Consider the following 26416-nt stretch of genomic DNA (forward strand, 5'->3'; position numbering starts at 1 on the left):
TTTTCAGGCAGTTGGATAGAGCCGGGTCTTGGTGCTGAGATGAGGACCTCTGGGAGGTCTCACTCCAACTGGTATTTCCTGTGGTCTGAGGTTCTCTGTTAGTCCAACAGTTTGGACTCAGAGCTCCCACCACAAGAGCTCAGGCCCAACCTCCGGGCTGGGCACCAATATCCTGCAAGCTTCGTGGCATGGTTAAAAAAAAAAGAAAAAGAATAAAGAAAGAAAAAAAGGAGCAGTACAATATCAAAGAATAAAACACAAAATAAAATTAGAAAGATAAAAAATTAGGAAAAATAAAATTATAATTGAAACAATTGAAACAAGGTAAAATAAAATGACAACAGAAAAAAGAATGGGAAATAAAGGGTGGGGGAACAAGCTTAAAAGAGAGAACAATAAAAAAGTATAAAAAATAGAATAAAATTAGAAAAATAAACTTTTTTTAGGAAAAATAAAAATATAAAAGCATCAACAACAATTAATCAACAAGGTAAAACAGAACCTCAATCTAAAAGAAGAAGAAGAATAAATAAGCCTTGGCTATGGGGGTGGAATTTAGTCAGGGGTGGAACTTAGGCAGAGGTGGGGTTTAGGGTAAGTTGGGACCTAGGTAGGTGGGGGGCATGATGTTTGAGTGTGGGGCGGGGCTTCTGCTTAGGACCTGCATGGAAGGGGAGAGGCAGCATGTGAAAGGAGGGCCTCTGGAGTGTGGAGTTCTGCAGTCTGGAGGTAGGGTCCTGAGGGCGGGTGTGTGGGTGGGGTTTAGGCCCAGGACATTGGAGGGGGTCTCTGAGAGTAGAGGTTGGGCCCTGGGTGGGGCTGTAGGGGCGGGGCTTGGGTTCTGCAAAGCAGGAGTGAGGCTCCCAGGGCAGGGGGTTAGGCTCAGGAGTCCAAGAGGCTCCCCTGTGCCTAAGTGAACAGGGAAAGCACTGGCTGCATTGCCTGTCATTCCTTTGCATCCCTCCACCACCATCTCCCCAGGGTTTCACCCATCACCGCTGGACCCCTAACTGTGGGTGGGTCACGGTGGGTGTAGGAACTCCTTCCCTCCCCCAGCCACTCTCGTCCTGGCGGTCTGACCTTTACTTTTGCTCCCCCTTCCTTCCCTCCCACTCCCTCAGGACCCACGTGGCTGGAGGGGCCATGGGCAGAGGATCAGGACTGGGATCTCAGCACATTCCTGGGGGCCCAAGTGGGTAGGGAAAACCTGGCCAGGCTCCCAATTTGATCCTCTGCACTCCCAATGGTTCCCCAATTTCCCCCTTCAGGCGTGAGATCCCTTCCCCTCCCCCAGCTGCCCTCAGGGCCACCAGTCCCATCCCACCTCCCCTTCTCCTCCCCCTTCACTACCCCCACCTTACTCGGTTGCTGGGTGTTCCTCCCATCCCCTTAGGTGTCCATCATCCCCCACCGGTGCCTGAGCACTAGGTGTGCTAGTTGTGAGGAGATCTGAATTCTGCATACTCCTAGTATGCCATCTTGACTGAGTCCTCAACTTTTTTTTTTTCCAAAAGGTAAGGTTGATAACAATTTTGGTTTTAAATCATTACTTTTCTTTCCTCTTTGTCCAATACAATGTTTATTTGAATTTACTCCATAAATATACACTCTCTCTTAAATGATGTCATTTACTATGTATTAATCATGCCCTTTCACTGTAGATTTGTTTTTTGCTCCCACCTGCTTTTCCACTGAATATCCTTTGGTCATTTTCAGGGACACCAATACCCTCATGAATAATGCACTCAAAACCTACCTATCAAGTCTTGGCATCTTCTTCTCCAAAAACCAATCAATTTTAGCACCAAATTCCCTTGTTTATGCCCTTTAATATATCAGAAAGCCAGAAATATTTGCATTCTTAATTTCAGATATTCCATTTTGCAACCAGCATTTTCTGTACTTTGGATTATGTTGCACATTTACTTCCATTGCCAAAATTATGTGGCATATTGACAGCTCCAATCTATGCTTCCCGACCCCCATTATTGATTTTTCACTCTTGGCTTCACTTATAACATTTTTCAACCTAGTTGCCATTTTCCATCATTATAATCATGTATATATTCATTGCCTTCTCCACTGGCAATATCTTAATTCTTTATGAATCTTAATTCTTATTTTCTCCACACCAGAACCAAAGCCACCATATTTGGCATGAAATAAATAATCACATAAACAAAACAGACTTATTTTACATAAATTCTTGAGCATAAACCTCAAATTTATGCTTAGTAATGCCCAGCAATTCTTTTGGATGTCTCTTGTGGGCTCATTTTTTCATGCCTTCAAGGTAATAAATTCATACTTGCTTAAGCACTCAAAACCTTGGCAGATGATCTTGCTTTATATGTGTAAATCATATTCATTGGATGGGAACTCCTTTCTCTTTTTTGCTATTCACATTCAAGTCCAACTCTCTTCTTCCTTTCTGATATAATACATGAAGTGTCCCCCTTCTATAGAAATGCATGTCTGTTCTTGTGCTATAGATACAGTGCCCTCCAGATTTTAAGAAACTCAGTTGCTTTGGTTATCCCCTCACTTTCCTGCATCATTGTTCCCTTACATTCTACTGGTTATTCCCATTGTTTTTAAAGACCTTTTCTAGAAAGTTTCATAAAAATACCCAAATCTTTCTGTGGTATTTCATTTTTTCCCAGAAATCCTTTGTAGTCAAACTTTTAGAAAGAGCTGCCTCTTACTTTATCCTTGGTGTTATTCAATGGGGTTTCTAACCCCCATTATTTAATAAAAAACTGCTGCTGAATCCCATTATGTCTTTGCTTAAAAGGACATAATATTTTATTTAAATGTATTAAATTATATGTAGTTAGGTTATTTTTATTTATTTTTGGTCTATTTAAGTTCCCTTAGGACATGGAGCCTAAATCTTTCTTGTTTACTATTATATCCCCAAACCAAGGGCTGTACCTGTAAATGAATATTTGTTGAATAAATTAATTAAATAGCCATATTGGCGAATATCATCTAAATAGTCAATTTTCATTTAAGATGATGCTTAGGATGCATATATTTTAAAGTGGAAACAATATAAATTATTATGTTGTTAAGAAATCATTTTTACTATTATGACTAGGCCACACAAATGTTATTTTGTGGAGGTTGAGGGAATTCTAATCTATTTCATTTTAAAATTTAGTTATGAATTTAAGATCAATACAATAAAAACATTATATACCACCTAAATTGTATTATCAAGGTTTGTAACATCAAGAAATCACTTGCAATCTGAATAGACTTTCTAATAAGAAACACAAAGATCAATAATTCACATTTCCTTGTTTTATAGGTATCCCCAGGCTCCATGCTGTCTCCTTCTGGACTTAAAGCCTGAATTTTATGTTCATTTCAAATTGATTTCATTCATTAATATATAACAACTTTATCCACAAGAAATGTAATGCAAGTCATGTAGGTGATTATAAATTTTCTAGTAGCCACATTAAAAAAAGTTTTAAAAAGTGAAATTAATTTTAATGAAATATTTCATTTAACCAAGTATATCCAAAATATTATTTCAACTTGTAACCAATATAAAATTATTCACATTTTATATTCTATATGTCATACCAACTTTTAAAAACCCAGTGAATATTTTATATTCACAGCACTTCTCAATTTGTATGCCAAATTTTCATCTAAAATATAGATCTGAACTTAGATTTTATAAAATTTACAGTTGAAAAATTAGATTCACATATCCATTATAGACATGCTTAAAAGTTTCTCATTTTCTGAAGTATTATTTTTATGTTTAACTTAATTAAAATCAGAATAAAAATTCAGATCCTTTAGTCATACTAAGCACATTTCAAATGCTCAATAGTCCTATGTGACTAGTGGCTGTCATTTTAGACAGCACAGGTATAAAGAAATGACGGGGCATAATTCCAATGAAAGCTTATATCCAAATGAGTTATTTTAGATTTTAAAATATGCATTCACTACTTACGGTGGATATATGTGTATATAAATAAACACAGGTACAATTACTCTAAACATCTGACATAGAGTAACACTCAAGTGGTAGCTTTTATCTCTATATTTTAAATAATTTCTATGAGCCTGACAGTAATCCTATTTAGTCGGAATGGCAAGCTTTATCCCAGTTTTATAAAGTAATTATCCAAAATCTAGAGAATTTACCTCAAAATGTCCACCCACATTTTTTTTTTTTTACAAAGTCACTAAACTGAGTAACAGGGAAAGCTAGAACCAGAACCAGACTCCACATATGTGTCATCCTCACTCATTATTGTATCCTCAGATACCTAATTCCACATCCACAAGTGTTCATCAAGGGTTTGCTTTTTTTCTACTATGTGCTTATTATACTAGTGGATATTAAAGAAAAACATTTTAAAATTTTATTGAGGAAACTTACATGTATAACATGGACCATTTCAAAAGTGCTTTTTTATTAATTTCATTTTTTCCCTTGATGTATTAGTGGAAAAATCATTTGAAAAGTTATACTTAAATATACTTACTTGCTTGTTAATGAAAAACATTAAAACAACTTCTTATGGGGAAAAATCCAGTCTAGAAACAGAATAATTTTTTATATACCTGAATCGGCAAAAAATATTTAATAGACTCTAAAATTTTAGCAATAAACTGGGTTATAAGTCCAAGGCTGTAAAATGGCATACAATTGTGTATTTATTTTTTGGAACAGGAAATAGGAGTGTGGTATACTACCCTTGAAAATCAATACAGAAAGTCTCAGGATGGGGCTGCTTTAAGAAATATACAGATGACAAATGCTTCAATCAATTTGATTAAATTTCTTCCAACATATTGATTTCTCCCCTAAACATTTGATTATAAATTTCAGCTATTTATACACAAAATCTAAACATGTCAATAACAAATACCTGTCTGTTAGAACACTAGGTAACCTCAGGATACAAATTATTATGGGCCATTGCTAATTTGTCAGGTATATGAAGAAAGGAAAGATGTTCAACTCGGTGCTATCACTGGAAAGGAAATGTCATTTAACTCTTCAATGTTTGGAGTAGAGAGTGGAATTTGTCAAGGGTGGGAAGCAGGGGGGCAACTGGCAAATGAGATACTCAAAGAAACAGGTGAGAGAGAACTGGGAAAAGAAGAAAAGAAATTTTCATTGATGTTGCTGTGGGTTATAACTTATATCCCTTTTAAAGTTCTTTGTGAGTTGTAGGTGGAGACAGGAATTTTTTTTTCTTGCTGGATTGTACTACTTGGACTATTTCAAGCTGAGACAAAGCCACGTGGGGGTCCATAATTTATATTTGCTCACGTTACATTCCAGAGGGTATGGTTCATGGTTTCGAACCTAAAATATCCAGATCCAACTTAAGATCTTCACTGTAAACCTAAGTCAAATATGTGTGCCCTGCAACTGCCAGACTATTGAACTCCTCAGGTAACAGAGCAGGAATCAATCAGACCAGAGCCACTACAGATCTTAGAAAGGGATGTCAAAGTCACAGAGACAACGTGCAGATGATGCTAAAATAGAAAGAGGGATTTTTGTAAAGAAAAATGAGGCTTATGTGGTATTATGTGGGTTTACTCCACTGATGAAATCTTAAAGACTTCCTGTGAAACAGTACATTGAAAGAAAATTTCAGCAACCTCATAGACACATGCTTTCTTAAGGAATGGCAGGCTCTTTGGATGGAAAAGAATGGTCAATGGCTGCCATGTTGGAATTGGTTTAAGCTTCCTCCAAACCTCGCCAGCACAAAGAGCAGATACCCTTTACCACTGCTTCTCCTGGAACTTGCTGTCCATTAGGGTTTTTGCAACCCCATAGTATTAGGGTGTAGTCCTTAATAAAAAACTAGAGAAATTCAGTGGATTAAAAGTCCTGTGATTCACAAATAATGAGTTAGCAAATGAGTGCTGATTAATAAGTAGATAATATTAGTATGCTTGATGGGAGAATTTTCAACGTTTACCTAAGGTGGAATGGATAGATAGATAACCCAAGGGAAAGGCACCTATTTCTGTTATAACCAGCTTCTCAGCAGCAGCTGCCTTCAAGTTACACTAAGCATGCACTTTAAAAAATTTTTACCTTTATAATTTTTGAATAAAATTGTATGATTAAGTCTGATATATAAAATACATCAAAGCAAACCTGTTCCCTGATTGAAGTGGGAGCAGGAAACTTTGCCTGCTCAACTTCCACTCTGCCTCTTTCCCTTGCCCAGCATGGACCCAAAGACACCTCCAAAAACTGCTCTGGGATCCAGTTAAGAGCATTTTGAAAGTCACAGCTCTAAGCCATTCCCTTTTAATTTCCTGTATCTCAGCCAGTTGGTATCAAATTATTAGTCAAAGACCTAACTTCTCATTTAATAAACTTGCATTCTGTGAAAGAGTCTACTTTTCGTTTGATTATTTTGCTGCTTTCACTAACTAAATGTCCTTAAGAGTCATAAGAGCACACAGTTACTGAGTGCATACTATGTGCCTGCCAGTCTTCTAAACCCTGACTGCAATATATTCTTTAATCTTCCCCACAACTATATAAAGTAGGTATTATTACTATTATTATCATTATTAATTTTCCAGTTTTCCAGATGAGAAACTGAGGCTGAGAGAGATTAGGTAACTTATGCAAATTTATACAACTTATGAGGGTTCAGCCAGGGTTTTGAATCCAGGTCTTTAGGTCTCCAGCATCCTCCCAGATAACCACTACCTATAGCTGGCACCTTTCTCATAGTTTGATACTTGGGATAGTCATTCCTAATTTCTGAATCAGAAATTTGATCTCTTCTCCCTATGCTGCTGTTTTTCCACCATTAATTTTATCTGAATATATTTGTGTTTAGTCTTGAACATTCAATACAATAGTCATCACCTTAAATGTATCCTCAGGATATGTTAAAAACAACTTGGGTCAGAATACTAGCTTAGGGGTTGATGGTTGCTGATTTGCATGAGTAGCTGCCATTTGTCTATCTTGATAAATTGGTTTCTATAAATGATAGGTCTGCTAATGCACTGAATGCTCCGGACTTTGCTTGACCAAGGCAGTCATTGTTTATACTCAGCATCCATGCTCTTTCCCAGGTTTCACGAGGAAAATTACATCCATTTACTAACTTTTTGCAGCAAAGCTTGCTAATCAGGTGCAGGCTGGACTCCCCTTCTGCCAAGATGGAAGCAGGGTTTGTGAGTTCTCTGCATTCTGCAGACTCACTGGAGGGTCACTTGGTCTTGGTTAATTGAGTGAAGGAGTTTTGCCTGTGAAGTGAAAGGAATTAGTGACAGGTTTCCTATTCTCTTGACCCCCTGAGGTGGATAAAAAGTTTGACTAGCTCCCCCATTTTTTAAGCAGTTGAGGAAAGATATAATTAAGGGAAATATGGTATGTCATGAAGTTTTTCTCTTGTTTTGTGATGATAAATTTCAAGTAACAATGTTGAGTTAGCTGGCTTTATATTTAATATTTAGTTAGCAAGTGATAGAGACAACCAACTAGATCATTTAACACCACTGGTTATAAATTTATCATTACGTGATTTAGCTGAGTGATGTCGAATAGGTCTTGTAAAGTTTATTGGAGTTCAAGAAAGGAAACTATCACACCTGGCTAGCTCTGATATAAGGGAAAGTGCCTTGTGGGAGCTGGTTAGACTTTCTAATATGATCAATGGCCTGATGTTATCCAGCAGAAAGAAATAAAAGACTTGACTTGGAAAGGATGTTAATTCCTCCAAGCTATTTAGTATAATTTAACGCACTGTATAGTGCTCCAGGGTTTTGAAAGAGTTAAACTCCCTGGACAAAATAAAGAATTACACCCTTTTTCCTGGAAAGATCAGGCCCATATGTATAGAGAGAACTTTATTAGCAAGGGTATTAAAATTGGTTTCACTGTAAGTAATTTTCCTAGGTTCCATTTCTGTGCCATCTGTCTTTTTTTTTTTTTTTTCCTTACCAGTAAAAGCAATAAAATGTACACATTCACTAAAAAGAAAAGAATAGAGTTTTATGGTATTCAAGGGACATAAAAATTCTGTTCTCTTGTAGAATATATCTTGATCTTTCAGAATACTGATCTAACAACTGATTTCTAATATACCTATCTCAAGTTATTCATATTTTATGTTAATGGTCACATAGACAAACTGGGTAAAAACCATGAACAAAATAAATCCCATGTAATATAAGTCATAATTGCCACTGTGAATACAAATTGTGGTTATAGTTTGATATAGGAAGGTGAATCACAACATATCAGACATGAAATAGGGCTGACCTTGCCTTTGTGGTCAGCTTTTATTAAGGAAAAAAAAAGGCATTTAAATTAATAGGAATTGGGTCTTTCAAAGAAATACTCCTAATTTCCTGGACTTGGGGCCTGATCACAATAGAAGATCATAGGTAAGAAAGAATCAAAAGATTTAATCAGCCATAACCAATTGAAGTTGCTTTTTGTTAATTAAATACCACTTTTATTTTTCAAGAGGTAGATTGGCGTCGGATTTATTACTTATTTTTTTATTTAAAAATTTTTGTTTCAACTTTATTGGAGTATAATTGCTTCACAATGGTGTGTTAGTTTCTGCTTTATAACAAAGTGAATCAGTTATACATATACCTCTTTTCCCATACCCCTTCCCTCTTGCGTCTCCCTCCCTCCAACCCTCCCTATCCCTCCCCTCCAGGTGGTCACAGAGCACCGAGCTGATCTCCCTGTGCTATGTGGCTGCTTCCCACTAGCTATCTACCTTACGTTTGGTAGTGTATATATGTCCATGCCTCTCTCTCGCTTTGTCACAGCTTACCCTTCCCCCTCCCCATATCCTCAAGTCCATTCTCAAGTAGGTCTGTGTCTTTATTCCTGTTTTACCCTTAGGTTCTTCATGACATTTTTTTTCCTTAAATTCCATATATATGTGTTAGCATACGGTATTTGTCTTTCTCTTTCTGACTTACTTCACTCTGTATGACAGACTCTAGGTCTATCCACCTCATTACAAATATCTCAATTTCGTTTCTTTATATGGCTGAGTAATATTCCACTGTATATATGTGCCACATCTTCTTTATCCATTCATTCAATGATGGACAATTAGGTTATATCCATCTCCGGGCTATGCAGGACAGTTGGGTCTCCTGACTTTGCTTCTGAGCTGTGCCTCTACCTGGACTTAAGTTTTGTCACGGAGTGTTTTCCTGCACTCGTTTAACCATCAAATTATTAGCACTTATCAATTTAAACTGAATAAAAGTTTTCAGTTTTACTTTTAACATGCAACCCAATATGCTCTGGATTTGTAATAGAATCATATTAAATACTGCCTCCAAGGAATTTGGCGCAAATGAAGACAGAAAACCATACATGTTTGGAGCTAGAGTTTTGACCTCTATATAATTTAGATATGTCATTTCCTAAAATCTTGTGTGCTGGAATATGTCATCCTGTGATAGTAATGGTATTCTGAACTGAATCCTTTTTAATGCATGGATCTCACATCATTCTTCAAAGAAATAAAGAGTGTTACACATGTTATTCAACAAGGGAAAGTCAAGGACAGGAAACTTAACTTTCCTTCCTGAAGTTGTTCTCTGAGTAGGAAATATTTCAAGGATAGTGCTTAAAATAACATACTATTGATTTTTTTGGGTCATTAGATCACAAGTATTTTATCCAACTGCATGTTTCACACTTTACCAGAATGTACTGGTACCTTATCTCCATGGGACTTTCGGGTTTTTAAAGCCCATTCTTGCCCATTATCTAATTTGATCTGTAGAACATCCTTATGTGCCAGTTGTCTTCTCTGAATCTGCTCTCTTTGTCCTAAAATGAGGATGAGTAACTTGCTTACCCAAGGCTGAAACTGGTCAACTGCTGAGCAAGTTCACAGGCCCAGAAAAGGCCTTTCCTCCCTGTTGCACTCTCTGCTAGAACACTGAAACTAAAAATGTTGCTTGATTTTAAAACCAATACTTAGAAATAGCATACTTAGTTGTTTTTTTAATAACATAGGAATACATGACTCTTGCAAAATACACAGAGAATACAGAGAAATAAAAGGAATAATCATCCTCATCCTTGTATGCCTCCAACAAGACAAAAATGCTGTTAACACTTCCTTTCCAACCCCTCAGCTGTTCATTTGTAGCATAGCTGACACAATGTTATATTTTCATTTCTGTGTGCTGATTATTTCCACTAGAATTGTAATGTAGATGTAATACTATGATAATAAGATTTTGTAAATTTTATTTTAATGGCAGCTAATAACTACATGTATCAACATCTATTTCACTATTCTATACTTGGACATATAAAACTTGAGTATGATAAATGAATGTTTGTTCATATAGTATTGAATGAAGTTAGCATTGGTTGCTTAGAATTTTCCAGAGATACAGTTTGACAATTATGAAGATAAACATTTTAAAAGCTGTTGATTGTCAAAATTTCTCCCTAGCACAGCTGTCTTTGTTCTCTGAATGTCTGTATTAAGATCCCAGTTCTAGCTCTTATTCTTGTTAAGGTTAAGCAAATTAATCAAAATACTTAACTACTTTGATCTTTAGTCCTTCCTGTATAAAGTAGTGATAATCATACAGATCATAGAAGCCATTGCTTTGAGAGTTAGAAAATACAGATGCAGGATGTAGAATGATGCTGACAGGTATCAAACATGTGCAGTAAATATTATATATTATATACTCCACCTGCACATATAAAGCCATTTATCATGCATTCCCCTTGACATCATAGTGTTTGCTATTGAATTAGGATGTTAAATGGATGTTTCATTTGAGTCCCACCAACAATAAAATAATGTATGGAGGAAATGCTAAAAGGCATAAAAACACTTATAAGCATCTCACCTATATAAAGGGGGTAAAACAATTGATATTCAATATAAACTATCCATTATGTCAAATTTCCACATTTTTTATTTTGGTTCATCACTCTCTGTTTTGTTCCTTTGGTCAAATTTTTTCTCTGCTCCATTACCATAGGATATGCAGACTTTAAAAAGATAAGATGATATTAGGAACATCTTTGTGTCAAAAATTTTATTAGTTATAATGAACAATCTTATCTAAGTCACAAAAACTGTTTAAAGAAAAATTGGGAAATCAGAAAAATATTCATCTACTTTTTAAATAAAGATAGGACTTCTTCATTGAAATGATTCTTTTGCTCACTTTCCCTCTCTCTTTTTTTTTTTTGATAATTATCATTAGTTTTCCAATATTATTCCTAGAAAAGAACCAAGTTTTGGTTCTGTTGACTTACTCTTTTATATCTGCTTTATTTCACTAGTTTCTCCTTTTTTTCCTAGTTAACATTTTCTTACAAATCTTTAAATAGGGGCTTCCCTGGTGGCACAGTGGTTGAGAATCTGCCTGCTAATGCCAGGGACACAGGTTCGAGCCCTGGTCTGGGAGGATCCCACATGCCTCGGAGCAACTAGGTCCGTGAGCAACAACTACTGAGCCTGAGTGTCTGGAGCCTGTGCTCCGCAACAAGAGAGGCCGCGATAGTGAGAGGCCCGCACACCGTGATGAAGAGTGGCCCCCGCTTGCCACTAGAGAAAGCCCTTGCACAGAAATGAAGACCCAACACAACAACAAAATAAAATAAATTAATTAATAAACTCCTACCCCCAACATCTTCTTTAAAAAAATTTTTTTTAACTAATTTTCATTTTGGTCAGAAATATAATCAATGTTATAGAAATACAAGTTTCAGAGAGTATTAAGAACAAATTATGTCACCTATTATTATTAGCCAGAAAATCCACATATAATCTATAAGGTGTTTTTGCATAGGCATATTAACTAATTATACTAATTAATAAGTTAAATTATTGATTTTTTTGTTACTTAAGTTATTATCTGAATGTGTCAAGCATAATTGTAGGTGCAGGAAAAAAAGATGACGTGGCCTTTAATGTAAAGAGACTAATAATCTCGGCAGCCTATTATTTCCTCTAACCCAAGGCCACATCTCACTTTAGGAAGAAACACTAAATGGCTGTGGGTTGGAGGGAACCTTCACACACACAGCCTTTCTGGCAACATTTTTGGTCTATTTGTCTGGGCGAACCTTCGATACCCTTAAGCAACCCCGTACCTAGTTACATAAAAGGTGGCTGTTAGTCCATATGTCTTTACCCACTGGTGTGGCAAAAATGCACAGGCTTCACTTAAATCTTACAACTTATGGTTATCAAGGGGGAAAGGAGGTGGGGGGGCACATTGGGAGATTGGAGTTGGCATATACACACTAGTATATATAAAATAGATAACTAATAAGAACTTACTGTATAGCACAAGGAACTCTACTCTGTAATGACCTATGTGGAAGAAGAATCTAAAATTTATCCCTAGTCAATAGTCAGCTTCAGTAACATAACTTTTAACACCATCTTAATTTTCTTTTGTTTAGGAATTTTGATATATGAATAATTTGGCTCTGATGCCATATAGTCATATAAACAAAACTTAAACATCTTTGTAATTTTATTATTTTTGCACAATTCCTTCCTAAAATCATTATAACATGACATTTACTTGCAAGTAGATGTTTCCTATTACTGGACCCAATGTCTGATTTTAGTAAATGTTTCCCCTCTACTTAATATTTGGGTCTTTCTTATAAGAGATAATAGCCACTCATCTAAATGTACTTGCTTCCTTGAAATGTAATATTTGCTGGCATATATCTGTTTTAGATACAATAATAATTTTTTAAAAATTTCATCCAAAATTCTCCTTTAGAGGACCCTCAGATAATACTTTTACATGATTACTTTTCATTCGTATATGTGTGTGTATTTGTGTTTCTCATCTTAAGTTTCTTCTGAAAACAGAAGTAGAAAACTGAATGAAAGAATTCACTGTGGAATGTTGGCTTCAACTGTGAATGCTAGGAAATATATGATAAAATTCATCCTTTAAGGCTTCCTCATTTCCTTCAACTGACCCGAGAGAGTTCCTTCTGTGATAAATGTGGGAACATTTTAATGGACCATTTTCTAGCAACAGAAGAATGTGCCTTACTGTCTATGCTAACATAAGTACTTAATATAATCCCATGAAATTATAAGTATCTTTTAGCTGACCGCCAAAAGCATTTCAAATCTTTGGACAAGAGGATTGTAATATTTTTAATCCGGATTCCTACTCAAAGTGACAATAGTAATGGTTATGGTATTCAGAAATCCCAATTGCCCAGTTAAAAAAAAAGTTGAAATTACTAAAAAAGGATAAGGTGCTAAAAGTTGAAAACTTAAATGTCACTACAAAATGTAAATATAAATACAGAACTCATGATATCATATGTGAAGAAATACAGCTTCTTGCAAACAGGCAGTATTTGTGACAACAGGTTTGTTTTTCTTGGTGTCAGTGTCTTCAGTAAGAACTTTGCCAAATTTCCATTCTAGATCAGAGGGAAAAGAAAACCACAAGGATAGTAATTACAAGGCTTGGAATGTTTCCATGATTTTTCTCATGTGAGTTAAGACTATTTTTAAGAGCAGACACACTGAAGTAAATTTGTTATTTTTGAATATAAAAGTTATTGTTTTAATCTGAGAGCTGATATTTTTATGAAGCATTGTTGAATTTTTGGTATATATATATATATATATATATATGAGATTGGGGAGGTGTTCTTGTCAGACTGTAACTCATATCTTTTTCTTTTTCTTTGCAACTGTTGAGGTTATGAGGGGCCTGAATACAGTCACGAAAAGGAAAAACATATAATAATAAAATATGTAATAGGAACCTGGATCTTGGAATTCTCTAAGAGCTTGAACTTTTTACCCTTATAACACTTTTTTTTTCTTCTTTCTCAAGATGTCAATCTATTAATCACCACTAAATAATCCTCTGAGGATTATTTTTAAAATGTGTGAATATATCTGTGTGTGTGTTCATTTCCACTTGCATGAACTGGATAGGCTGGAGGTTGCTGAGGAAGAAAATTAAAACAAATATATATGTTACTAAAATTTAAAGTTTTAGATTTGTCATTTCTATTTTTTCTCTCCTCCTGTCTCCCCCTCATTTACTTGGTAGTTTCCTAATATTTTAATCTGTATCTTTTTCTGAGGATGTGTTTCTGCATAATCACTACTACTATACTCCTGGCACATTGACTTCTAACATTTTTATAACTAGGTAAGAGGGCAAAGAATATACCTGTGTAAAGGAGAAATCCTTGTAAATGTGCCTAGCACTTTAAACAGCTAGTTCCTTGGAACATGTGACAAAGGGCCACATGTAACTGCCCCTGTCTTAATGTTGCCTGATGAAATTATACATTGATGAGTCTTCCTTTTTTATAGCTCTTCCTTTAATGACAAGGAGTTTCCTGCATTATGGAAACTATTCCTGAATAAGCCTTTCTTCTCCCTCCTATCTTTACATTCCTTGCTTCCTCCATGATCTTTACACAAATAAGATGAATTTTAAGAAATAAAATAGGATTAAAGTTTGGATGTTTGTAGTTTAAAATTTGTATATTTGTAATTTGGAAGGTTGTAGACATGTCTTCTGGCTTTTCATAATGAGTTTTATCCTGCTCATTTGAACCTTCAAATGATATTTTTCATATGTGATTTTTATTTACTATTAATATATTTTAAGTTCCCAACTTTGTTCAAAACATTTTGAAACATTAATTTTTGACCTAGTTTATAGACGTAATGCTTTACTTGGCAGAGTGGGAAAAAAATGACAAGCTTGGATTCCAGAATACAGACTAGATTTTTAAGTGTGATAAAAGTTTATTTAAAAGGTTTATTCTTATTAGATTCCCAGTAACCTTAATAGTAAACACTTCTATGCCTCCTTTCTGCATATATTCTTTTCACTCTCAAATTAAAAATTGAAATGTAATATAATAATTACAATGAGGAAGACATTTTTAAGAAAATAATATATGTTCTCAGAAATGTTGGATTATCTCAGGAAGGTTGTATTACGATGAATCAATAAAAGTATCTCATTTCACACTCAATAAAACATTTCTTTTTAGTGTTATGTCGGTATTAAAGAATTAACCTTTAATTGGTCCTTTAATCTCAATCATGGTTTATACCATATCATATCAAAGTAGTTTATCTTCAAAGGTATATAAGACATAATTGTATCTTTTCATATTCACAAAATTAGCTTATTAGATAAGTATCCCTTAAGGAAATGAAGCCTCAATCATAAATAGAGGGAAAAAATCAAAATAATGATCTACAAATTGTCAGAAGCTATGGGTACAGAAAAAGTGTTATAAAATTTGCTAAATTTATAGCATCAGGAAAAGATGGTCATGTTGTTACTGCTTTTAAATTGTAGATATTGAGTAGATATTGAGCTCAGTAGATATTGAGCTTACTACAATTATCTGATTATTTCAACTCATTAACTGTATTAATTAAAAAAACAAATCTCCAGATGATAGTTGTAGCTATATACACCAATCATCAATATGAATCCTGATTTTGATATTAGAGACAATTACTTTAAGTGGGCTCATATTGTTTCAATGATTAGAAATGTAATTTTTATCTGATTTCCAGGAAAGTAAATAATAAGGGAGTGAAATGATGAAAGTAATATATTCAATCTTGAAATCAGAAGTTTTAAAATGTTGAGCCCCATAAAGCAATCTAATTTGAAATCAAATGTAATAATAGAAGAAAGAGCAATAACAGTAAGTCAGAAATGAAAAAAAAATATTGAAACAGTAATTTTTGAAATAAGTTTTTATTCTATTACTCCTTTCCATATAGAAAAAAACAATGAGATTAAAATAACTAGACTGACTACTCCTAGAATACTTACATTATGTGGCTTCTGGATTTCTTTCATAGATTTATTTTATTCATGAAACTATCCTCTTAATATTATGAATACATCTTGGGACTGGTGGTCATACACTAGATCCTTCACTTACTTTGTCTGCTTTCTAGTCAAATAAAAAAAACAAATAGATAAATAAATAAATGGATAATGTGACTGACTTTAATATGGACATTTAGACTGAAGATTTCCTGGTATTGCCCTCCTCCACACCAGTTTTATTATTTTGGGATTATTGCAAATGCATAAAAATACAGATTATTTAAACATATATGAATATAATTGACTTGTCACGTCAGCAAGGGAAGGGAATAGAGACATCACCAGCTTTTCATCAATATGTTCCAGTACCTACATTCTGTTGTTTTCTTTGTTTTTCCTTCAGATAGACCTCAACAGCCTGACGAGAAAGATGTACAGCTAATCATTTTAAAGGGCATATTGTGCAATTGTGAAGAGTTATATTTTCTTGAAATATCATTATTTAGGAAATATAATTATCAGAAAAGTAGACTGGAGTCAAATAATCAAGATATTTAAGTTCTAAGGTAACAAAGAATTTAAGTTCACTGGCAGTCCAGTGGTCAGGACTCTGCGATTTTCACTGCTGAGAGCCTGGGTTCGATTACTGAGCAGGAAACTTAAGATCCCACAAGATGTGGCACAGCCAAAAAAAATAAGTTCTATGGTAAAGTTCCTGGACTTTACCTTGTTGGTAATAGAAAACTGTTACATTTATATGATTATGTTTTACTTCTACTATATATATAAAGCATGCTTTTGTAGGTACCATTAGAAAATGATATAAAAATAATTGAACTGACTTCAATTATTTACTTCAAGGAGCTTACTACCTAGCTTAGAAAATAATAAAAATACTTAAAATACTTAATACTAAAAAACGTATCAGTAATTGTAAACATTCTTTATGGAATAAATAGATAGTTTAGTGTTCTATCCCAAATATAGACATTGTATCCACAAACGATAAGATTTTTCTACATAGAAACATTCCCCAAATCTACAAACAAATTGCTAGAAGTAATGACAGAATTTAGCAAGGTAGTTAGATAGAAAATCATAATCCAAAAACAAAAATTCAATTGCATTGATATTTGTGCAAAGATCTGATGGAATTAAAAATCACCTCGCAATTTTTAAAAGATTTAATTAAAAACATCATAATTTGCCAAAGCACCAAAATGTATTTAAGAATAAATCTAACATAACACTTCAGTACTATATAAAATTATAAAAATGTATTTAACTATATTAAAGAAGGTCTAAATTAATACAGACACACATATATAATTTTTATGGATAAAAAATGCAATATGATAAAGATGACAATCCTGGCTTGTTGGTCTATGGAATTAATGTAGCTTCAACTTAGATACCAACAAGTTCAGTAGGCCAATTCTAAATTGTATATGGAAGAGCAAAAGCCCAAGAATAGTAAATATTTATTGAATAATAAGAAAAATGTGAGAGGCTTAGCTTTACTATACCCCAAGGTGTATAAAAAAGCTATAGTACTTTAAAATGCATGGTATTGACTCAGGGATAAATAACTTGATCAATAAAAGGAGTAGAGGGCTTCCCTGGTTGCACAGTGATTGAGAATCTGCCTGCCAATGCAGGGGACACAGGTTCGAGCCCTGGTCTGGGAAGATCCCACATGCCACGGAGCAACTGGGCCCATGAGCCACAATTACTGAGCCTGCGCATCTGGAGCCTGTGCTCCGCAACATCAGAGGCCGCGATAGTGAGAGGCCCGCGCACCGCGATGAAGAGTGGCCCCCACTTGCCACAACCAGAGAAAGCCCTCGCACAGAAACGAAGACCCAACACAGCAAAAATAAATAAATAAATAAATAAAAATTAAAAAAAATAAAAGGAGTAAAAAGCCTAGAAACAGAACCCACATACATATTGAAACGAGGTATGAATCAAGTAGCATTGTAGATCACAGAAAAAGAATGAATTATTATTGTAATAACTTTGTATAGTAATGGAACTAGACTTATCATGGTGATCATTTTGTAATGTATAAAAATGTTGAATCACTATGCTGTACCCCTGAAACTATTATAATATTGTATATCAATTATTATCCAATTAAAAATGAATTATTTGCTAAAAATTGGTGGGCAAATCAAATAAGTATATAAAAAACGTAATTAGATCCACCATTCACATCATACACAGAAATTTCAGACATTAGTATGACAAGCAAAGTTTAAAATTTTAGAAGAAAACATTAAAAAGACATGAATTTGAGGTAGGGAATAAATTTAACTTAAGGAAATACTGATTAATTTTACTAATTAAAATTAAGACCTTGAGTTTGTCAAATATACTCTACCAAGCAAATTAAAAAAAAAAATCACATATTTAGAGTACTTACAGACTAAACATAAAAAAGATTAGGATTCAGAACAAAAAACATTTTCTACTATCTATAATAAAAAAACACAAAAACCCAATAGAAAAGTGAGAAAAATAGAGCAGATACTTAACAGTAGAAATACCAAATGTCAATAAGCATGTAAAAAGCTTGTCAGTTTATTAGCTATCACTTTATGATATCCCATTTCAAAGCCTCCAGGTTAGCAAAAATTAAAGTCTGAAAATACCAAATGTTTTGACAGTATACTGCAATATATCAAAACATTTGGTATTTTCAAACTTTAATTTTTATAGTAGTACTGAAAAACAGGAATTAGATGGTAAATTTGAATATGCATATATGCAGCAATTATACTCTCCTTCATTCATATGCACTGGAGAAAATCATTTGTATGTACTAGAGCACATGGAAAAATATTCTTAGAAGCATTGTTATAACTGAAAAAAAATTGGAGAAAAACAAATGACCACCAAAAATAATGTTGATTAAAAATTATAGTACATTCACTAAATGGAATATTTTAAAGCAGTGAAAATAACTTACAGCTATGTGTAAAAACATGTATAGATCTTTAAAACATAACATTGAATAGAAAAAGAACATCATAGAAGACTAACTATAATCTAACTCCACTTGTATAAAGCTCAATTCAAGCAGAACTAAACAGTATGGCAGTTTGTTTAGACAGAGGGATTTGGAAAAGAATGAACACAGAGATAATACAGAATTAGAAATATTCTCCTATTTAAATATACTTTTTATACTTTTTATTTTAATTTTTCCATCAAAATTTGCATATGTATTACCTATAATCTTTTCTATGCTTTAAATTATGCCAATATAAGTTTCAGAGTTACCACTGACTTTCTCCCACCCCACTCTCCAATATGAGTACAGATAGGTATTAATGTTATAAAATGTGGAAGCAAATGTTAGTCTATCACTTACTAGCTGTGTAAACTGAAAGAGGATACATAATATTTTGAAAGATAAATGTAATATTACTTCCCTGCAGTGTTTGATAGGAAAACAAAAAATAGCATTTATATAATGCATGTAGCACAGTGTTTCAGATACAATAAAGGCTCAAATTCAAGTATCTAATTTTAAAATTCCATGGTGATACACTATACAAAGCAATTTTAAGTTAGTTTACAACTTTGGTGGGATAAAGTATTTTGAAGATCATTTTAAGTTGAGATTTGAAATACGTTGTAGGTCTGAAATGGTAGGCAGGAAGAAGATGAAAATTTTTACCACAAGAAAGTAAATGTATCAGGAGATCTGAAATTAAATAAATAAAGAAGGAGGGAAAAAAGGAAGAAGGAAGATTGGTGGGCAGATAGATATGAAATTTCAAAATTATAAGTTTGATTGAAAAGGAAGGCCTAACACATAAAAATAATCAGAAAAGATGTTTGGGGCCAGGTTGAGAAATGAGGTGTACTCATGGCAGTAGAGAGACGGGGAGTTCATAGTGTTTTGCTTTTGATTAGAATATTCCCAAACCTGTAGTACAGCTATAATATGTGAGTGAATTACAGGGATGCTTCAAGATAGTCATTATTAGAGGATATCAAGATGGCAAAGTAGCAAGACTCAGGCAGTATCTTCAATAAGTAGTGCTGGAAAAACTGGACAGCTACACGTAAAAGAATGAAATTAGAACATTTTCTCACATCATATACAAAAATAAACTCAAAACGGATTAAAGACTTAAATGTAAGACCTGAAACCATAATAATCTTAGAAGAAAACATAAGTAGAGCACTCTCTGACACAAATTGTAGCAAAGATTGTTTTGGATCTGTATCTTTAGGCAAAAGGAATAAAAACAAAATTTAAAAATGAAACTAATTAAAATTAAAAGTTTTGCACAGCAAAGGAAACCATCAAAACAAAAACACAACCCACTGAATGGGAGGAAATATTTGCAAATGATAATGACCAATCAGGAGTTAATATCCAAAATATAAAAATAGCACATACAACTCAATGTGAAAAAAAAAACAGATTAAAAAATGTGCAGAAGAGGACATTTTTTGAAAGAAGACATACAGATTGCCAGCAGACAAATGAAAAGATGCTCAATATTGCTAATCATCAGAGAAATGCAAATCAAAACCATAATGAGATATCATCTCACACCTGTCAGAATGGCTCTCATTAAAAAGTTTATAAGTATCAAATGTTGGTGAAAATGTGGAGAAAATGGAACTCTTTTAGACTGTTGGTGAGGATGTAAATTGGTGTAGTCATTATGGAAAACAGTATGGAGGTTCTTCAGATAACTAAAAACAGAGCTACCATATGACCCAGCAATTCCACGCATGGGTATATATCTAAAAAAAATAAAAACAATAATTTGGAAAGTTACATGCACCCCATTGTTCATAACAACATTACTTACAATAGCCAAGATATGGAAGGAATCTAAGTGTCCATTGACAGATGAATGGATAAAAAAGATGTGGCATATATAAATATGGTATATTACATTAAAAGAATGAAATTCTGCTCTTTGTACAAGATGAATGGACCTAGAGGGTATTATACTTAGTGAAATAAGTCAGAGAAAGACAAATACTGTATGTTATCAGTTACATATGGAATCTAAAAATAAAACGAATGTATATCACAAAACAGAAACAGACTCACAGACACAGAGTACAAACTAGTGGTTATCTTATCAATGGGGAGAGGGAAGTGGGGAGGGGAAAGATGGGGTTAGGGGATTAAGAGATACAAGCTACTATGTATAAAATGAATAGGCAACAAAGGTACATTTTATGGCACAGGGAAATACAGCAATTATTTTATAATAACTTTAAATGAAGCATAGTCTATAAAGTATTGAATCACTATGTTGCACACCTCAAACATATAATATTACAAATAAAAATGGAAGATAAAAACAAAATTTAATTGGAACACACACACACACACAAAAAGATAGTCATTATTTTCTAAATGATTTTTGTTTCTTTCCTCCCTCCATCCTGCCCCCTCCCTCACTCTTTCTCTCTCTCTCTGTCATCTTTCTCTATGAACTATTAACTATTTTTGAGATTTGATGTTAAAATGTAGCTAAATGCTGATTCTTGGTGAAAAATAATTTATTTTAAAAGAAATAATGACTGGAAAATGCAAATATTTCAATGATGAGAACTCATATATTTAAAAATTCAGAAATTGAATATTAAAATATTTTGATCATATATGTATATAAATCATATTTTTATTTTGTACATTTTCCAGAAAATTAATTGAAAATAATTATTATTTTAATAATATTTTGTTTACCCCATGCTTAATGCTTTAACATTGTTGATGCTAATTAACTTAAAATTTCTTAAAATGATCTGCTGTATATTGCCTTGTTTTGATACCCTTAAAAATCAGTGTTTGCCAAATGTAAAATAGATAGCTAGTGGGAAGCAGCCACATAGCACAGGGAGATCAGCTCGGTGCTTTGTGACCACCTAGAGAGGTGGGATAGGGAGGGTGGGAGGGAGATGCAAGAGGGAGGAGATATGGGGATATATGTATATATATAGCTGATTCACTTTGTTATACAGCAGAAACTAACTCACCATTGTAAAGCAATTATACTCCAATAAAGATGTTAAAAAAAATCAGTGTTTGAGACAAGTACTGCAGTCCATATAGTTTATTAGGGAGGGTATTAGAAGAGTCAGGAATGAGGGAGAGTAGAGAGTAAGATAGGGAAAGAGACAAGCCAGTATGAAGTCCTGTTGTTCTGAGCTACAAGGATGTGACTCCTCCAGTATCTTCCAGACAAATAAGTCTGGAAAAGAGTGACCATGGAAGAGAATGACTGGAGAATCTCTCCATCTGCTCCCAACACCCACTGGTTGCAGGTGACCACAGGATGTTGTTACTTGTCCTGTGCTTTCCAGCTGTACTTAGGCTTGAATTAGATGATTCTGTTTTGGAGAAAGCTCTGAGGCAGAATGCAGAAATATAACATGTTTTGCTACAGAAGTGACTCTGCCTGAGTTCATAGTAGAAGTGTCTCCTGTAATATATATGTTATATATTACATACACATATATTACATATATGTAATATATATAACATATATGTAATATATTACATACACTACATACATGTAATATATACAGATAAGTGTCTACTGTAATACATATATAATATTGTTTATATATTAAATAATATCATAAATCCTAATTTTATTACCAAGATAGTCAAGTATTTGATTGAAATTGTAAAGCTATATAACTTATAAGATAGAACAATCTCAAAAAAAAAAGTATCAAAAGTTTATTATTGATTAGGTAATATAATGAAGATTGTTTTCTTTCATGTTTACCTATAATTCTCTACCTCTGCTTAAACTTTTTACTTTTGCATTATATTTTAAAAATAAACAGTATTGCTAAGTTAACTACTTTGACACTGTGCTAAACAAAGTATCACTGTGGGGCAGAAAAGAGTTTGTCATTGTTTTAAGTGTCTGCAAGTATAAAATAAGAAACAAATTACCCTCCTGAGATTAGTTCCAGCAGTATGAGATCATTGTAAAGTAGTTAGTCACAAGATCACATGGTGAGAAATCCAAAAAGCTTCACAAGTTACAGAGTGGCTTACTTTACTACCTTGCATAATCTAATGTCCCAAGCTAGTGTTTGGGATGAATGAAGCAAAGAAATAGAAAAGATACTATTTTGAATAACTCATGCCTGATGTGTCCAATGACATAAAGACCATACGAATTCAGAAGATGAAGAAAATATATATTGTACTGGTTAGAGATAATGAAGAGAAATACTTGGAAGAACTTTTACTTTTATTCATGGAAATATCAAAACAAACTATTTAGGACAAATATTCAAGGGGAAATAAATGGTTAAAAAATGTGACTATATGAAAAGAATCATAACTGTGTGCTTTATATGCAGACGCAGGAATACAAAGTCAAGTGCCATGACCAAAATCCTTATCAGTGTACCCAAACCTCAGCATTGCCTAAAGAAGACCTTGGATATGCCTTTTATTGGTTGTTTGATCCACAGCAAACTATTTGAATATTCTACCACAGTACGCTAATTTTTAAAATAGAGAGGGCAACATGTTCTACACCATAGGCTTTTATGATGATTAAGTAAATTAATATTAGCAATATTAGCCATATTCTTAAATATTGGTTATATTAATAAATTAATATTTAGATGACCAAGGATATTTTTTGTTTATACTTCTTGCCATTACCTGATTGCTTTTTTTTAAACATCTTTATTGGAGTATAATTGCTTTACAACATAGTGTTAGTTTCTGCTGTATAAGAAATTGACTCAGCTATATGTATACATATATCCTCCCTCTTGTGTCTCCCTCCCACCCTCCCTATCCCACCCCTGTAGGCAGTCACAAAACACTGACCTGATCTCCTTGTGCTATGCAGCTGCTTCCCCCTAACTATCTAATTTACATTTGGTAGTGTATATGTCACTGATACTCTCTCACTTCCACCCAGCTTCTGCTTCCCCTTCCCCATGTCCTCAAGTCCATTCTCTACGTCTGTGTCTTTATTCCTGTCCTGCCCCTAGGTTCGTCAGAACCATTTTTTTAATTTTTTGATTCCACATATATGTGTAAGCATACGGTATTTGTTTTTCTCTTTCTGACTTACTTTATTCTGTATGACAGACTCTAGGTCCATCCACTTCACTACAAATAACTCAATTTCATTTCTTCTTACGACTGAGTAGTATTCCATTGTATATATGTGACACATCTTCTTTATCCATTCATCTGTCGATGGACACAGATGTTGCTTCCATGTACTGGCTATGGTAAATAGTGGTGCAATGAACACTGTGTAACATGACTCATTTTGAATTATGGTTTTCTCAAGGTATATGCCCAGTAGTGGGATCACTGTGTCATACGGTAGTTATATTTTTTTAATTTTTTAAGGAACTTCCATACTGTTCTCCATAGTGGCTGTACCAATTTACATTCTCACCAACAGTGCAAGAGGGTTCCCTTTTCTCCACACCCTCTCCAGCATTTATTGTTTGTAGATTTTTTGATGATGGCCATTCTGACCAGTGAGAGGTGATACCTCATTGTAGTTTTGATTTGCATTTCTCTAATGATAAGTGATGTTGAGATTCCTTTCAAGTGTTTGTTGGTAATCTGCATATCTTCTTCAGAGAAATTTATATTACGTTTCTGCCCATTGTTGAATTGGGTTGTTTGTTTTTTTGGTATTAAGCTGCATGAGCTGCTTGCATATTTTGGAGACTAATCCTTTGTCAATTGGTTCATTTGCAAATATTTTCTACCATTCTGAGGGTTGTCTTTTCATCTTGTTTATGGTTTCTTTTGTTGTGCAAAAGCTTTTAAGTTTCATTAGGTCTCATTTGTTTATTTCTGTTTTTATTTCCATTCCTCTAGGAGGTAGGTCAAAAAGGATCTTGCTGTGATTTATGACATAGAGTGTTCTACCTATGTTTTCCTCTAAGAGTTTTATAGTGTCTGGCCTTACATTTAGGTCTTTAATCCGTTTTGAGTTTATTTTTGTGTATGGTGTTAAGGAGTGTCTAATTTCATTCTTTTGCATCTATCTGTCCAGTTTTCCCAGCACCACTTATTAAAGAGGCTGTTTTTTCTCCATTGTATATTCTTGCCTCCTTTTTCAATGATAAGGTGACATATGTGCATGGGTTTATCTCCGGGCTTTCTATCTTGCTCCTTTGAACTATATTTCTGTTTAAGGTGACATATGTGCATGGGTTTATCTCCGGGCTTTCTGTCTTGCTCCTTTGAACTATATTTATGTTTTTGTGCCAGTAGCATACTATTTTGATCACTGTAGCTTTGTAGTATAGTCTGAAGTTTGGGGGCCTGATTCCTCTGGCTCCATTTTTCTTTCTCAAGATTGCTTTGACTATTTGGGGTCTTTTGTGTTTCCATACAAATTGTAAATTTTTTTGTTTTAGTTCTGTGAAAAATGCCATTGGTAATTTGATAGGGACTGCATTGAATCTGTAGATTGCTTTTGGAAGCATAGTCATTTTCACAGTGTTGATTCTTCCAATCCAAGAACATGGTATATCTCTCCATCTGTTTGTATCAGCTTTAATTACTATCATCAGTGTCTTATACTTTTCTGCATGCAGGTCTTTTGCCTCCTTAGATAGATTTATTCCTAGGTATTTTATTCTATTTGTTGCAGTGGTAAATAGGAGTGTTTCCTTAATTTCTCTTTAAGATTTTTTGTTGTTAGTGTATAGGAATGCAAGAGATTTCTGTGTATTAATTTTGTATTCTGCTACTTTACCAAATTCATTGATTAGCTCTAGCAGTTTTCTGGTAGCATCTTTAGAATTCTCAATGTATAGTATCATGTCACCTGTAAACAGTGAAAGTTTTACTTCTTCCTTTCCAATTTGGATTCCTTTTATTTCTTTTTCTTCTCTGATGGCTGTGGTTAAAACTTCCAAAATGATGTTGAATAATAGTGGTGAGAGTGGTCATCCTTGGTCTCCTCCTGATCTTAGAGGAAATGGCCTCAGTTTTTCACCATTGAGAACGATGTTGGCTGTGTGTCTGTCATATATGGCCATTATTATGTTGAGGTAGGTTCCCTCTATGCCTACCTTCTGGAGAGATTTTATGATAAATGGATGTTGAATTTTGCTGAAAGCTTTTTCTACATCTATTGAGATGACCATATGGGTTTTGTTCTTCAATTTGTTATTATGGTGTATCTCATTGATTGATTTGCATATATTGAAGAATCCTTGCATTCCTGGGAAAAGTCCAACTTGGTCATGGTGTATGATCCTTTTAATGCGATGTTGGATTCTGTTTGGTAGGATTTTGTTGAGGATTTTTGCATCTATGTTTATCAGTGAAATTGGCCTGTAGTTTTATTTTTTTTGTGATGTATTTGTCTGGTTTTGGTAACATGGTGATGATGGCCTCATAGAATAAGTTTGGGAGGGTTCTTCCCTCTGCTATATTTTGGAAGAGTTTGAGAAGGGTAGGTGTTAGCTCTTCTGTAAATGTTTGATAGAATTCGTCTGTGAAGCCATCTGGTCCTGGGCTTTTGTTTGTTGGAAGAATTTTTTTTTTTTTTTCGGT

Source organism: Mesoplodon bidens (assembly GCF_964165515.1).
Source record: "Mesoplodon bidens genome assembly, chromosome: 3".
Classification (NCBI taxonomy): domain Eukaryota; kingdom Metazoa; phylum Chordata; class Mammalia; order Artiodactyla; family Ziphiidae; genus Mesoplodon; species Mesoplodon bidens.